Source organism: Mixophyes fleayi, chromosome 2 (genome assembly GCF_038048845.1).
Source record: "Mixophyes fleayi isolate aMixFle1 chromosome 2, aMixFle1.hap1, whole genome shotgun sequence".
NCBI classification, from domain to species: Eukaryota; Metazoa; Chordata; class Amphibia; order Anura; family Limnodynastidae; genus Mixophyes; species Mixophyes fleayi.
This window is the reverse complement of record NC_134403.1, coordinates 4,950,306-4,967,381: the sequence shown is the minus strand read 5'-3', so window position 1 is coordinate 4,967,381 and position 17,076 is coordinate 4,950,306. Positions and strand designations below refer to the sequence as shown.

General features: G+C 43.7%; 1 pseudogene; it reads right to left on the bottom strand.

Annotated features, from left to right (window-relative positions):
* Positions 1-1,236: 1,236 nt before the first annotated feature.
* On the bottom strand, positions 1,237-2,162 carry LOC142139436 (olfactory receptor 1500-like; annotated as a pseudogene).
* Positions 2,163-17,076: the final 14,914 nt, after the last annotated feature.

Below are 17,076 nucleotides of genomic sequence, written 5' to 3'. Positions count from 1 at the left end.
CAGCATGAATGCACTTCTGAAGCAAGCGGTGGAATTTGGATTGTCAAGGTTGGGACATTGAATGAAGACAACAGACAGAAGAGGTGGGGGCAACAGCATCCAAGGCAGTGGTGATAAAGCTCAATTTCAACTTTTATCAAAGGAAATGTTTATAAAATATACTACAGACGATACTATACCCCTGAAAAATTATCAGCAATGTACTACTCCTCAACCTCTGACTGCTAAAGAGAATGTAGCCAGACAGGAACTTCTCTACATAGATGGTGGACCTGTCCAAACATTTCAAACTTCTGGGACGTCTCACTCCTTCCATGTCCCATGCCTCGTGACCCTTGGACTTTTCTTCTCTGTTAACCTCTCCAGGACACCGATAAACACTAGCCTCTCACATATTGGCTGCGGTTAGATGCTTGATTGCCAAATCAGTTGTATCAACCTCACATTTTTTACTCTCAAGTCCTATATTTTGTTTATAACTTGCATGGAAACAATTACACAATCTCCACAAATGAATAACTCATCATAAGCTAGAGCTTTGATTTTGAGGCCTTCCTCTTTCTACCTATTAATTTAAATAATATATGAAATAAAACAGGACAAACTTAGGGTACAGCTGATAAATCCTATCCCTAATCCTGCACTTAGACAATATGAAATCCCCTCCGCGGCAAACTCTCCCAATCCGCCCTTACCCAAACCCTAATCCCTAAACATGTGTTCTCTATAATTTTTATTGACCTATGCTTAATGCTCAGAAACAGATTTAACATATTTATTTTGTTAAAACGATCATCATACAATACTGTAAATCTTTGTATTCTTTTTGCATACACTGTTCACATTTTACTATTGATGTTTTTATCTGAAATATGTGAAATTAAATATTATTAAAATGCATTGGATGCCTCATACAAGGAATGGTAATTACAGATGAATTAGTTGATCCTGGAATTAATTTGATCTCCGGGACTTACACAAAGACTTTTCTTTCCTTGTATGATGTTTAATTGGCAGCTTCGCTTCCTCTGGATCAACAGTTATAATGTAGAAAGTTGAATTTGATGATGTTGAATGTGTGTTTTTTCTCAACCTCACTAATTACATACCACTAATTATATACTACCAACTACTGTATATAAAGTAAATATCAGCAGATTAACATAGAGGTTTACATTTCATTGTATATTGTAAGCACATTAGAAAAATGCAGAACAATGTAAGTTGTTATTACAGCTAAGTTTGTTTTCTTAAAACACTTGCGATAATCCTTTTGATCTTCTCAGTCCTGAGACAATATAAAATAGGGTTAGCTAAATGTGGTAAATCCGAATAAAGGAAAATAAGGAGGACACTCAGATCAGCATTAAGAGATAGTCGAGTGTAGTTGGCTATGTACACAAATACCCGAGGGCTATAAAAGAAAGTAATGACCAACAAGTGTGTAGAACATGTGGAAAACGCCTTCTTTAAGCTTGCCAAGTGGCTTGATAAGAGGATGGACCATATTATGATGATATAGGACAATATAATGAAAGCCAATGGCCCAAGAAGTACAACTAATCCAATAATCAGGAGTATTTCTTGAGTAGATTTGACTTCACCACAAGCCAAGCGCAACACGGTTGAGCTATTGCAGAAGAAGTTGATGATTTTATTTGAACCACAGAACGGGTGCTTAATAATGATCACACTTGCAAGCGTAACTAGTGCAATGGCGAGCCAGGAACATTCACAGGTGAGAACAGTCACTTTGTGAGTAATTATTGACGAATACCTTAATGGTCGGCAAATAGCAACATACCGATCAAATGCCATTAACATGAGAATAAAGGCATCTACTCCAGTCAGCAAGTGGACAAAATACATTTGTGTGAAGTAATGAAGGAAAGATATTTTTCCGCCATCTGACCAATATTTAGCGATGAATTTAGGCAAGGTTACTGTGTCAAAGAGAAGGTTGGAGAGAGCCAAGTTGCAGATCATTATATACATAGGTTGATGTAGAGTCTCTTTTAGGATGATCAGAACTATTACAGCACCGTTGGAGATCAGCGTTATGTTATAAACAATACACATTGCAAGTGACAGCAAAACATGGATATCTGAGAGATTCCTGGAAAACCAAGAAGTTCAAACTCAAAATCAGATTGATTTGCCATAGAGCAGTCTGAGAGGTTCTCTCTGGAAGAGTCCTGGAGAATTAAATAGGGGGTTAAACAATAGAAGTTAAATAACAATAACATTCTTAACTTCCCTATGGGCAGCACGGTGGCTTAGTGGTTAGCACTTCTGCCTCACAGCACTGGGGTCATGAGTTCAATTCCTGACTATGGCCTTATCTATGTGGAGTTTGTATGTTCTCCCCGTGTTTGCTGGGTTTCCTCCGGGTGCTTCGGTTTCCTCCCACACTCCAAAAACATACTGGTAGGCTAATTGGCTGCTAACAAAATTGCCCTTAGTCTCTCTCTCTGTGTGTGTATGTTAGGGAATTTAGACTGTAAGCTCCAATGGGGGCAGGGACTGATGTGAGTGAGTTCTCTGTACAGCGCTGCGGAATTAGTGGCGCTATATAAATAAATGATGATTCATAGTAGTTTTAATGAATTAATTCGCACAGGACGGTGACTAGAGCCTGTTCACTTTTGCTGGTAATTTATATTGAAGTTCTTTTAGTATTATTGTGTTGTAATAAAAAAAAAAATGGTGTAGCCCAGATAAATTTTCTCCAGATATTTGATAATATTGTTCAGTATATTATTTACTAAGACAAAGCTAACATATGAATCACAGCATCTTAGTGGGAGTACTTACATAACATCAAGTGATCTCTCCCATCGGCAGCTGTATGTAACCTGCAGAGCTGATAGTATTTATACATGAGAGTGACATGAATATAACATACACAGTAGGAGGAATATAAATGTAATACAATGTTCTGTAATGATAATCATGTAAGTTCTCAGGGGATGCTCAGCCTCCTGATGAGATCCCGCAGCGCATGCCAGTTTATGACATTAACAAACTGAAAAGAATTCTCTGATGGTTCATAAAGTTACAATACCATTCAGCTCCCGCACCTATTGTCTAGTACCCCGGAGCTTACACTCTATCTCCAACACTAGCCACTTCTGAAAATTCATCAGAATAAGTCCCTGGAACAAAATCCCATTAGACTTCTAATCCAATGTCATCATCTACCACATTATCACACACTTCTATCCACTCACTCACTCACATTCATTAAGACACAGTCATATTACTTAGCCCTGTTATTTTTTGGGTAGAATTAAATTGTCCAAAACAAGTAGCTTAGGATGTTGAACCTGATAACATTCACAAGGTCTGGGCTTTTGCTAGATGAGTGGAAATGCTACCATTTGTAGAGCTCAGGTAGTCATCTAGTGATGTTTTTCACTAGGTGACCACCTGTCCTTCTCTAAACACCAAATACAAATACATTCTTTAACAGCCTCTTCCTCCTCCTCATGGTCCCCCTCATGATCTTCCTCTCGGATCTCCTCCCAGTCTGACTCCTGGTCCTTCACCCGGGCCTCCTCCCGGTCCTCCTTCCAGTCCTTGTCCTGAAAATAATCTTGGGCTTCCTCCCTGGACTCCTCCATGGCCTCCTCCCAGACCTCCTCCCTGGCAGCACCTCCTCGCCACTCCAGGTTCCTGTGGTAGAGCATGGTCTGATGGTCTGTTGGAATAAATATGACACATTAGCTTATTTAAAAATGTTATTCCTGTTTCGTACGTACATAGAGGTAGCCAGATAATGTTAGGTAACATTGTGAAGTATACATTTCCACACATAGACAATTGAGTGGCTTACAATTTTAAAATTCTTCACCACTTACAGATGGACTTGACCAACGGATGGATTGGGTAATATCAATCACTTGGTGATTCAGAGAGATCCTTATTACAGGATATGGTTAAGAGGAAGTATAAAGAAGTATACTAGTGGTAGGGTACACCCCCCCAAATATTATTTTATGATTTATTTTTGGATCATGATAGAAATTATGGGGTTTGGACTATACCCAGTGCGGCATGTAATCCCTTTTGTAAAGGATCTGGTTGGTGACAGAATAATTGACAGGTGAGGCAGACATCTTACAGTTGGTATTTGTCTAAGGCCTTGTATTTTGCCAAATTAAGCCTATTACCACTTAGAGCATTGCCTCAAACAAATCTATCAGTCAAGCTAGCATTTTAATTTTTAAAGTACGTTTACTAGAGAACTCACATCTGTGAATCTCAGCTCTGAGATCCTCAGGAGCCGCGGCTGCTGCCTTCGAAGACCACTTCAGCAGTGCTGGAGCTGCACCACAGAGTGCTTAGCTGCAGCTGGGTGCTCTGCACTATATTATGCCCATAGCTTGTCTTCATTAGTTATGGGCCGACCTTTAGACCGGTACAAGTCATCCATAGTGGCAGTGAGGATCCTTAGCTCTGCCTGTGCGAATTTTGCAGCCCTCATGTTTGCAAGTGAATGACTGTCCTACATTCGGTGCTGTGATTGAGTCTCAGTGCACGTAGGGGTGCACTCACATCACTTGTGGAACCCTTCAATACCATAAGCATACACCAAGATTGGCAAGCAGGGCCTGATCAACCACTAGGCTGATCAGGATGCAGCCTGGGGCGCTGAGTCCTGGGGGGCGCAGCACGGCACACTAACAAGCTGGGTTTTTTTTGTATTGTTTTCTTTCTTCAAATGCCGGCAATCAGCTCCTTTCTACTCTAATGGGGCTGCACCTGGCCTCAAGGGGGCGGTCCTGCATGTTCCTGTACCCAATCACGCAGCTAACAGCATCCAACGCTGTTAGCTGCCCTATCAGTTTATTGCTTAGTGTGGTCACGTGAGATCTCACATCTCATGTGACCACACTAATCTCACAGAGCGCGCCCGCAGTGACAGTGCAACTAACAGCGTCGGATGCTGTTAGCTGCATGTGAAGATGACAGAAGCTCCGGCATCTGGAGAGAGGAGGAACAGAAGACAGCAAGGTAAGTGCAGCTTGTTAAATATCAGGGGGGGGGGGGGGTGACACATTGGTTGTGGAGTGGGAGAGATGACTGGGGGGATTAACGAACTGGCTAATGGGTGGGGCTTATAAATTGGGGGGATTAATGAACTGGCTAGTATGGATTGGATAGGGGGAATTAATGGAGTGAAAATGGGGAGGTAATGAACTGGCTAGAGGGGGGCTTATGAATTGGATGGGGGGTTAATGAAATGGCTAGAGGAGGGGGGATTAATTGAAGTGAAAATGGGGATTAATGAACTGGCTGGAGGGGGAGTTTATGAATTGGATAGGGGGGGCTTATGAATTGGATAGGGGGCTTATGAATTGGATAGGGGGGTTAATGAAATGGCTAGAGGGGGGATTAATGAAGTGAAAATGGGAAGGTAATGAACTGGCTAGAGGGGGGGTTAATGAATTGGATAGGGTGGATTAATGAAATGGCAATGGGGAGGCAATGAACTGACTACGGGGGGGGTTAATGAATTGGATGGGGGGTCATAAACTGTCTGGTGCGGGTTGATAAAAATGACAGGGGGGGATGAATTGGCTGGTGGGGGAGGTGATGAAATAGTTTGTGGGGGGCAGGATCTTTGTATTGTGTGGCGGTGATGTGGATGCTGACTGTGGTTTCAGTGGTCACTAGAATACTAAATACTAGATAGACAGGTCTGGTAGATGCTACTATAGGAATGTAAATAATTTTCATATATTTTATAGTCTGTCTGTACTAGGGGGTTGCTTTGTATCATTCAGGGTTTGTTAAAATTTTGCACTATAATACAATTTTTGCACATTTTAAATACAGGACTCCAAGTTTCCAGATCTATCTATCTATCTATGTGTATGCGCGTGCGTATATATATATATATATATATATATATATATATATATATATATATATATATATATATATATATATATATATAAATGCCTAGTGGCGTGTGTGAAAAAAAAAACAAGCTGCAGCGCCACCTGCTGGGCAGAGTTATACACTGACCTATATATTTTTTGAAGGAGAAGTGACAGTTGGGAGTGGTTGGTGGTTGCCGGGGGTGACAGTGGGGAGTTTTTAACACCTTAAGTAGCTTGATGAAGGATGTGGCAATGAAGATAAAGGATGAGGTGATGGAGAAAAATGATGAGGTGGTGAAATGTGGACAAAACCACGTTAAAAAAGGGCGCTTGCGTCGGGAAGTAACGCTCTTCCCCTGAGGAGGCCTGGGCTAGGCCCAAATGCATTAACACCTTAAGTAGCTTGATTTGACTAGAATGCATGAGTATCATGCACGGGTTAACTTATATATATATATATATAAAATTTTATTTACACACACATTGGTGAGGGGAGGGGGGGGTCGGCAACCAATGTAGTAGCCAAGGGCAGCTGGGACCCTTAATCAGGCCCTGTTCGCAAGTGAATGTAAAATGCAGGTGCGTGGTCTCTATAAAGACTGGTGAGATTTTCATTCAGCGCGGCCATTTCGTGACTCTATGAGCTTGAGATTTGTGAATTCAGAAATTTGCTTTCCTCTTCAACCTAGGTGGTGAGTACACTGGGCTCTGTCCGAAGCTTTCTAGACATTTAAGTATTCTTACTAAGGCCTCTCTTTTGTCTTCCCTTCAGATACATTTCTAAATGCCTGGAAAAGGCAGGGCCGCGTCAGGCCTCAGGCTCCTCCACTCTGGCTCCCAACTGAGGCAAGCAAATTTCTCGTCACAGGAGATGAAGATCCTGGTGCAACTGGTGGTGGAGAAGCTGCACTCCACCAACCGGCAGCTCTTCGCCCCAGCTAAATACCAGATCTGGTAAGATAATATAATGCAGGTCAATGCTGTGGCTCCAGTATATCGTGTGATGGGAGAGATTTCCGCCCTGGCGGTGGAGTTGGCCTCCTCCTCTCCTCCACCTGTACTTTTCGTGTCATTCCCCCTGAACCCTCCCTCTCCTTCTCCTCTTTTGAAGCTCACTCCATCCGCCTCTTCTACCCCATCCATCTCCGTGTCACTGTCATCTACCGCCCCCCTGGCCCCACCTCCCTCTTCCTTGACAACTTTGCTAGCTGGCTTCCTCACTACCTCTCCTCCGATCTCCCCTCGATCATTCTCGGTGACTTTAATATCCCCATCGACAACCCCACCTACCCTGCTTCCAGCAAACTGCTCACCCTCTCTTCCTCCCTTGGTCTCACCCAATGGACCTCCTCCTCTACCCACTGCCTTGGTCACTCCCTTGATCTTGTCTTCTCCTACCTATGTAATCTCTCCGACTTCTCCATCTCTCCCTTTCCTCTATCCGACCACCATCTCCTCTCCTTCTCTCTCTCCTCTTCTCCTGCTCCCCTCCCCCTGCCCAAACCTACTCGGTCCATACGCAACCTCGATGCTCTTGACCCTGCCTCTCTGTCCTCCTCTCTCGATACCCTCCTTTCTCCCCTTTCCTCCCAGGCCTGCCCCAACCAGGCGGTCTCCCTCTACAATCACACCCTCACCTCCGCTCTGGACGCGGTCGCCCCTGCCCACTCCGTCCACCCCCGCTGCTCCAAACCCCAACCCTGGCACTCCAAATTTACCCGCTTCCTCCAAAAATGCTCCCGTTCCGCCGAACGTCACTGGAGAAAATCCCGCTCCCTGGCTGACTTCCTCCACTTTAAATTCATCCTTTCATCCTACAGCTCTGCCCTCTCACTCGCTAAACAATCTTTCTTTAAATCCCTCATCTCTTCCCAGTCCTCTAACCCCCGCCGCCTCTTTGCCACCTTCAGCACTCTCCTGGCCCCGCCCCCTCCCCCCACCCCCTCCTCCCTGACTGCCTCTGATTTCGCCTCCTTCTTCTCCTCTAAAATCGAGGCCATCCGACTTGAAATCTCCTCCTCCACTCTCTCTTCCACCCCTCCCACTCTTCTGTCCCCCCCCCCCAACCACCTACCCCTCCACTCCTTCCGTCCCACCACCGGCGAGGAAGTCCACTCTCTCATTTTATCCTCCCCCCCCACTACCTGCCCCCTGGATCCCATCCCCTCCCACCTTCTTCGCTCCCTTTCCCCCACCACCTGCTCCCACCTCGCTCACCTCTTTAATCTCTCCCTCTCCACTGGCATCTTCCCCTCCTCCTTCAAACATGCTCTCGTATCCCCCATTCTTAAGAAACCTAATCTCGACCCCACTTCTCTCTCGAACTATCGCCCCATATCTCTTCTCCCTTTTGCCTCCAAAATTCTTGAGAGGCTCGTCTGCAGCCGTCTCACCTCCTACCTTTCTGAATATTCCCTCCTTGATCCTCTCCAGTCTGGTTTCCGCCCCCTCCACTCCACTGAAACTGCCCTGGCTAAAGTCACCAATGACCTCCTCTCTGCAAAAGCCAGGGCCCACTTCTCCCTTCTCATCCTCCTTGACCTCTCTGCAGCCTTTGACACCGTTGACCACCCCCTCCTCCTTCACACCCTCCAGTCTTTCGGCCTCTCCGGCCCAGTCCTGTCCTGGTTCACCTCTTACCTTACTCACCGTTCCTTCTCTGTCACCACCTCTGGGTCTCTCTCCCCCCCATCTACCCTTCCAGTCGGGGTCCCTCAGGGCTCTGTTCTGGGACCCTTACTCTTCTCTCTATACACCTCCTCCCTGGGTGAACTCATCAGCTCCTTCGGCTTCAGCTACCACCTTTACGCTGACGACACTCAACTATACCTCTCCTCTCCTGATCTCTCTCCCTCCCTCCTCTCTAGGGTGTCCGCCTGCCTCTCTGCCATCTCCTCCTGGATGTCCTCTCGATTCCTCAAACTTAACCTTGCCAAAACTGAGCTCATAGTTTTTCCTCCCTCTCATACCCCATCCCCTTCTGACCTCTCCATCACTGTCGACAACACCTCTATCTCCCCTGTCCCCCAACTTCGCTGCCTTGGTGTCATCCTCGACTCCTCTCTCTCCTTTGGCCCCCACATCCTCTCTCTTGCTAAATCCTGCTGCTTCCAGCTGCGCAACATCGCTCGCATCCGGCCCTTCCTCTCCCAAGATGCCACCAAATGCCTTATCCACTCTCTGATCATCTCCCGTCTGGACTACTGCAACCTCCTCCTCACTGGCCTCCCCCACTCTCATCTCGATCCCCTTCGATCCGTCCTTAACGCTGCAGCTAGGCTTATTTTCCTCTCTCGCCGCTCCTCTTTTGTCTCCCCCCTCTACCTAGCCCTTCACTGGCTCCCATTCCCCTTCAGAATCCTCTTTAAGCTCCTCACACTCACCTACAAGGCCCTCGCCAACTCCACTGCGCCCTACATCTCCACCCTCCTCTATTCATGCTCCATCCCGCCCTCTCCGTTCTGCCTCTGACCGTCGCCTCTCTTCCTCCCTTATAACCTCCTCCCACGCGCGTATCCAAGACTTCGCCCGCGCTGCCCCCCTCCACTGGAACAAGCTCCCTCCCTCCATCAGAACTTCCCCTAATCTGTCCAGCTTCAAACGGGCCCCAAAAACCCACCTTTTTCTTAAAGCCTTTCTGTCTCCCACTTAACTTCCTACCTTATCTTCTGCCTCTGTCCCCCTACTCTCCCTCTCTCCCCTGCATCTCTCTGTCTGTCCACCCCTCCCCTTAGATTGTACGCTCCTCTGAGCAGGGCAATCTCTCCTCCTGTTTCCACCACTTCTAACTCTGCTCTCCAGCTACTTAGCCCTCCTCCTCAAAGGTCCTCCACCCCACGTCCACTCTCGCTCCCTCCTCCCCCCTGGGGGTCTCCCTGTCTTCCGCGCCCCCCTTCTTGGACCCCGTCGTTTTCGGATCCTCCCTCCCCCTTCCCCGCCCTCTCTAGCTGTGCATTGAGCGTACTGAGTTGCTGTGTTTACTGTACTGTGCTGTCTCCCATTGTATTGTGATTTTGTTTGTCTCTGTACGGCGCTGCGGATGCCTTGTAGCGCCTTATAAATAAATATTAATAATAATAATAATAATAATTTCTATTTTGGACCACAAATTACTATTTTAGTATCTGCAACAGATCATGTTATTGTTAACAATATTTTTAAAATGTTTATAAGCCCAAAGGGATTTTTGGATCATAGGAAGGCTCATTGTTTAATCTATAATTTAATTCTATAATCTTCTTCTAAAGAAGTGCATGGTTTTTTATTTTTGGTTAGGCAAAAATGCACTTGCACAATATTTGTTATTATATATATAACAAATAAAAAAAAATAATTAATAACCATATGGCTGACTCAATGAACTGGTGGTGGGCCCCCAACACACCTATAACTGATTCCCTTGCAGACCACAGCATGGGCTTGCGTTGATGATCAGAGCGTGAAAGAGGTGGGCCGTATCGACACAGGCTGCAGCCCACCCCTATTACGACCTCTTTCTCCAATAGGTACATTGTAACTATTTATACAATGATTCAGAGAATTGCATGTCTTGCCTTGAAAAATATACCCCCCAACATTATCTGTCTTATTGATACATTTCTAATATACATAACAGATCCTTGTCACATCTTCTGCAACATAATGATCCTCGTGTATCACATAAAGGAAAATTTACTTTAAAATAATATCAGGATCCAAATGATGTATAGTTAATAATCCATTCCTTAGATATGCTGGTTGATACAGTCCAGCTCACTCTGCATCCCCCCTGCCACATCTCAGCACCTAGTCCACTCTGCATCCCTTGCCACATCTCGCTACCAAGCCCACTCTGCATCCCCCCATGCAACATCTCGCCACCAAGCCCACTCTGCATCCCCCCCCTCCACATCTCGACACCCAGTCCACTCTGCATCCCCCTTGCCACATCTCGGCACCCAGCCCACTCTGCATCCCCCCTGCCACATCTCGGCACCAAGCCCACTCTGGATCCCCCCTGCCACATCTCGACACCAAGCCCACTCAGCATCCCCCCTGCCACATCTTGGCAACCAGCTCACTCTGCATCCCCCCTGCCACATCTCAGTACCCAGCCCACCCTGCATCCCACCTACCACATCTCAGCACCCAGCCCATTCTACATCTCCCCGTATGGCTACCCCAAGGCCCCCTATGGTTACCCACTACTAACATCTTTTCCTCCAGGCCCTTTGGCACACCCTCGGGCACTCTCTGCTGACCCAATTTTTGGTTATTATATTTGATGTGTGGATTTTTATTGAATTGTTGTTTTTTATAATACATTTATTTGACTTATTCACAAAACCAAGTCTCTGTTTTTTATCTAATAGACTTTAAAAAGACATATATAACAGATTATAACAATTACTTACATTAAAAGTAGGTGGATATCACATACTGCCTAAAGCAGGCTTTTACCTTTGTAGGTTGTGTGCACACTAAATAGTTAAAACATAGTTGTACAAAGGTACAAGTGGCATCATTATAGATCTGTTTGAGGGGAAAAAAAACCTTTTTAAAATATAACTTAAAATAAAGAAATATCTATGTAACAAGCATTGGTTAATATACAGCAAAGAAACCCAACAGAATGTAAACAATAATGCCGATTAAAAATTCTAAAAAGAGCACACAGGGGAAAAATGTATTGAACTAATGTCACATGGTATAATAATAAAGGCGTAAATTATAAAACAGTTTAAATGTTTTTTTCCCCATGAAATACATTTATTAGATTGTTGTTAATGTCTACTGAACATAAAAATAAATATTAGAGTTGCTTGTGATTGCATCTTACAGCAGGCATACAAGACTGTTATCATTACTGATCTGGACTTAGACTAGCCCCAGAGCTGGTGTAAGACATACGACAGAAAGATTAGATACATTAATGGCCGTAGAGCCATGGTTGTGTGTGCTCGAGTTTGGCACTCCCCTGTTTTGCATTGAATATGACAACACTCCCCTTCCCCGCCAAGTTCACTCCTTGAAGTCGTATGCTGTCATAAGTGCCCATTACGATCACTTTCACACGGACATTGCTCACGTACACGACCATATCTCTCTATTTCTCGGCCGTATCTCCTGGCTCTGGGCACATGCAGAGTGATATTGTGTACGATACGCTCAAAATCACCAGAGACGTGCCTTGATTTATCAGGCCCAGAGTGTACAGGCTTCCAGTGTACAGGTTCCCCAGGAGCAATTGTTAACCATGTAATGGTTGTATCCCTTTTTCCCTACTACAACAAGGTACCAAAGTGACTGAAAGGCAATCTTTACTGCTGTGTATGAACCTGGTGACATTCAAAGAAAGTGTCAGTTTATAAAATGGCCACTAGATGTCAGGCTTTCAGCATAAATATAAAAGAATGTGGAGGTCAGTTACAAAGCAGAGATTATAGATTCATATGTCTCACTCCCAGGATTTATATAAACCGAGGCTAGAATGAAAATGGAGACGTTGATTATTAAGGGCTGATTGTAAAGCAGTGGGAGGATGCACTTTGATGTGATGATTGTTTTAAACAAATGACAGTTTTAATGATATAAATGTATAACCCATAGAACCATAAATACCAGACAATAAAAGGCCAGATTCTATATGTATCACAATAGAACCTTCACCCTGGAAACTGCCGAGCACCATAAAGGACAAAGGTACCTAGATAAAGATACATCAGCATCATACAAGCCTCATACTTGAGTGCCATGGCAGAGCTGGAATATAACAAGCCCCAATGTGCGTTTCATTGACGGCTTTCTCAAGAGCTTATTTAGAGGTGATAGAACCCTGGCCACATGACAATATTTATAGCAACTGGTCGCAGGATGGTAGACCTGGCTCAATATGGCATCCTATAGCTGGATGCTGGTCCTGGGATGCTGTTTTCGGTCAGGTACGCACCAACGCTGCTGAATTGTTTGGTATCTTGAGATAAATGTTATTTTGCAGCTGAATTGACCTACACAATACTATGCAGCTGTAACTTCTCTAATAACATGGAGCTTTTGCAGAAATGTGCTGAAATGTGTATCAGACAATTGGTGTATCAGCACATCTGTGCACATAGCACTATCTAATTAAATAAATACGCTCCATATTGTACTAACAAGGCAGTGTATCAAATAACATTAATGTGTAAGGCAAACAAACACATAATCCTAATTAGATGATCACCCCTGTGGTTGACAGATTCTTCTGTAATTATACAAGTTATTGTCAAGTAAAGTTAGACAGGTATTCTGCCATTTTTTAATGATAATTTGGTCATTCAGGTGAACCATTTCTGTTTATGGGTGATATTTCATTTAACTTAAGTAGAAATATTCTTAACGATTTGGTTCTCTACCAGAGATCAGCCTGGATAGAGTTCTTAGTAGAACAGAAGCTGCAGTTTGGCCAGTTATTCCTGCACATAACCAACAGCGTTTTGTTGTGAGACCATCTCTCTGAAGACAAGTCTTCCAACAGTTCTGCAATGGGCATAACATGGGCAGAACAAGTTACGGTTTTAGTGGATCGGCGGTGTGGTCTATTTGTTCTGAATTTTCCTATCAGAATTAAATGTTATTTAGAAATAGAAGCAACATTTTGCAGAGTACCCGATCCACCTTGGAGGAGAGGATTTTCCATAGCAGCCCATGTGCTAGGCTTCCACATTAACTGAAGGCTCTTGAATAAAGACATCTGTCTGTCTAGTGCTGGGGCTGATTAAGAATTTGGTAAGGGGGGGGTTTACAATAAGAGTTTTTATTTTTTAATGATTTACTAAATTAATCTTTACTAGAGTCCTCCTGCTCTTTGCTTTGTGCAAAGTCTGTCAATTTTATGGGAAAAGAGATTCACACGGCATTTATAACAAAAGTTTGTTGTTTTCTGCAATGTTGTTGGGAACTGTTTCTATATTGGAAAACATTTTGCTCTACAACTGTTCAGTATCATATTTAGAGATGGGCGGCTCGGTTCCCCGAGATCTGAATCCATCCGAATTTCGCCTATCTGAGTACCGAGCCGAGCAAGCTCTGTGCTCTCCCGCTCATTCGGATCCGAAATCAAGGCAAAACGTCATCGTGACGTATTCGTATTTCTGAGCTCGGTTTTCGCGAGATTTAAAAAGCATAAATACCAGCCTCCACAGCAATCCATCGCCATTTGACAAAGGGAGAGAGCAGGGTTAGGTCACACTGGCTATATCAGCGCAGGGACATAGCAGTAATTGGACACATTATTGTTTCTATTCAATACAATTCTAATCTTAATACCAATTGCTACAGCAGTAAGAGGAAGATAGAGGAGGTTTTTTTTTCAATTTCTGGCACTCCAAGTTGGGTGTCCCTTATTCCCCATTATTTTGCAGTAATTTTTCTGGCTGTCAAAAATAGTCATATTTGTCAGCATATCTATAGAAGACAATATTTTGCACTACAAGTGCTTTGGGCTCATTAAAATGGATTCAAAGCAGTCCACATATGAGCAGAATCAGCAACCAGGTTCTGTCACCAGTCCTGATGGTAGTGTTCCCAGTATGTCATCTGAAAAAGGCGATGTAAAAGTACATAGTCTTTTTAAATCAGGGAAAAAAAACACACACCCGAAAAAAATTTACTGTATTGAAGCGAAAAAGAAGTGTAACTGAGGAAAAAAGTTAAGTGCCGATAAAATTTTTTTTGCCAACATGCCATTCTACACACGCAGTGGCAAAGAAAGAATGAGGCCTTCGCCTTTCTCTGTTAGTGGCAGATCAAAAAATGTTACTGAGCCTTCTTCTTGTACGGTCACTCGTGACCAAGCAAGACCAAGTAATTTGGAGTCTAAAAGTGGTGCACAACTACTGTTACGCGTCAAAGCCGAGCTACAAGAAAACAGTAAGGCATTAGAGGATAATGAATGCTCTGAATCAGAAATGACACCAATCCCTGTGGAGAGTCCATCCAACAGTGGGATGTCTAATCGTGAGCATTCTGTTAGTGACAGTGTACCCATAAAGAAGGGCCCTTTCAGCAGTTCTGCTGATGTGTGCCTGAACAGCCCTAGTGTAGCCAGTGATACACCAATTGAGGATGACACTTTGGAATTAGAAGAGGATGAGGGGGAGATTTGGGTAGCCGGCGCTGATGAGGATGCGGTTGATTGTGTAAGTCCTGCGCCAGTGGCAGCAGGGTGGCACCAGTGGCAGCAGTTCTGGCACATGAGGTTCTGGCACCAATTTGCACTTTCCAAACACAAGCAGGGATGATGCAGGGGGCAGACCACAAGAGTTTGACATCTGGGCTGGTTTGAAGGATTTGACAAAGAAATGTGTGACCTTGACTATAACTGCATCCAATCCTACTATTAACTTGCAAAGGATGGTGGAGGGCCTAGCAGGAATTAAACTGTATTTTTCCGAATTTGCACTAATACGGTTTGGGTGTAATATACACCCAAAGTCGAGTGCTCAATTGCTAAGAGTCATTGATGAAGAGGAAGACAAGCAGGCTTGTCTGTAGAATTTGCAGGCAAATTCTACTGCGCTATATAGGTAACACCCAAAGAGAAGAGCTCCATTGTTCCATTGCTAATTGTAATTGCTGAAATAGAAATAATAGGGCTGACAATCTTGGTCTAAATCTGCAGTTACATTTTATTGTACCATAGCTCACTCAGAAACAGGAGAGGTGACAGGGTTCAGTGCTAATCTTCCTCAAACAATACTAATTCATCCCACCATCATAGAAGTCTGTGTACTATGATGTAATTGCCAATAATGGCCTACCAAATGGAATTAGTAGTTCATTTTAGAGCAGAGCTGTAAAGATTTTTATCCAATTCTTTTACAGCAGAGCAAATATCAAAATGTTGTGCTGAATCATCTGCATCACCACTGGGTGTCTTGAGAAAGCAATTTTTGGTACAACAAGCAGTTGCCAGAGAAACTGAAGAAGAACACGTCTAAACAAGATGTTGATAGCTCTTGGATCCTTGCGAAGCAAATTAAGTATTTTGTCTACAATTAAAATATAGTTAGCACATTTACTTTGTTTTATTTCACACGTTAAATTTCTGTAGCTCCTTGTCAAAAGGTATTATTATGGCAATCACTTGACTTAAGCTAACTTAAGGTGACTACTTCGCTGGACTAAAGTACATTCCCCTCAAATGCTAGTCTTCTTGCAACTGCTGCATTCTCCTACATGCTGTTGCAGAAAACAGAAATTGACCCTAAATTTTTCCGGATGTTCCGGACACAAACAGCATTTCCTGCATGTCATTTTTTAAAAGTTCTGTAAAACCAAGTTGATTGTGTGTGCAAAACAGGAAATGTGATGGAATTCAACTCCGCTGTAATGCTTGAACAATATTGGGGTCAACATCAGAAATGACATATCCTGAGGAGAGTCCAAGCAGGATTAACCATCTTTCAATGACATCCCTTAGTTTTTGGAACAGATAGCAGCTTCACTAAGAGGCATACAGCTGACAGATACACAGAGTAGCCTACTTCTGAAAAATGTGACGTACTTGGGTACATGCTGCTGCTGTCCCTGCTGATAAAGGCAAATGACCAACCCAGTGGAGTGTCACAGTCATATAATCTTTACTTTGCCCAGTTCCGCTTGCCCACATATCTGTGGTTAAGTGTACAGTGGGTAGAATGGCATTTTGTAGCCCAATGATTACATTTTTATGAACTTTCTGGTAGAGGTGAGGAATAACTTTTCTAGTAAAATGGTGTCGTGATGGAATTTGGTAATAGGGACAGAAGACCTCAAGTAACTGTCTAAAACCAGCTGCATTAATAATGGACATTGGACGCAGATCTAATACTAGCATAGTCCTTATGGCGTATGTGATCCGCTTTGCGACTGGGTGACAGCTTTCATACTTGCTTCCTTTTGCAAAGGATTGTTTAACTGTAAATTATTGGTTCTGGGGATATTGATGATGAAGGTGTTGGGGGGTAGATAAGAGAAGGGAGGTAGATTATGCTGGACTGCTTGTTGTTATATTTTTTAACCTAAGTTTCTGATTTTCCCAACAGCTTTCCAAGAACTCGCTGAAAAATGACATAACATGGATGAGGATCCCAGATGGTTAAGGTCCCTACCTCTACTGAGTAGGGCTTTAAAAACACTACAAATGGCTAGACAACTGTTGTCAGGATTTGTGTAAAAATAATTCCAC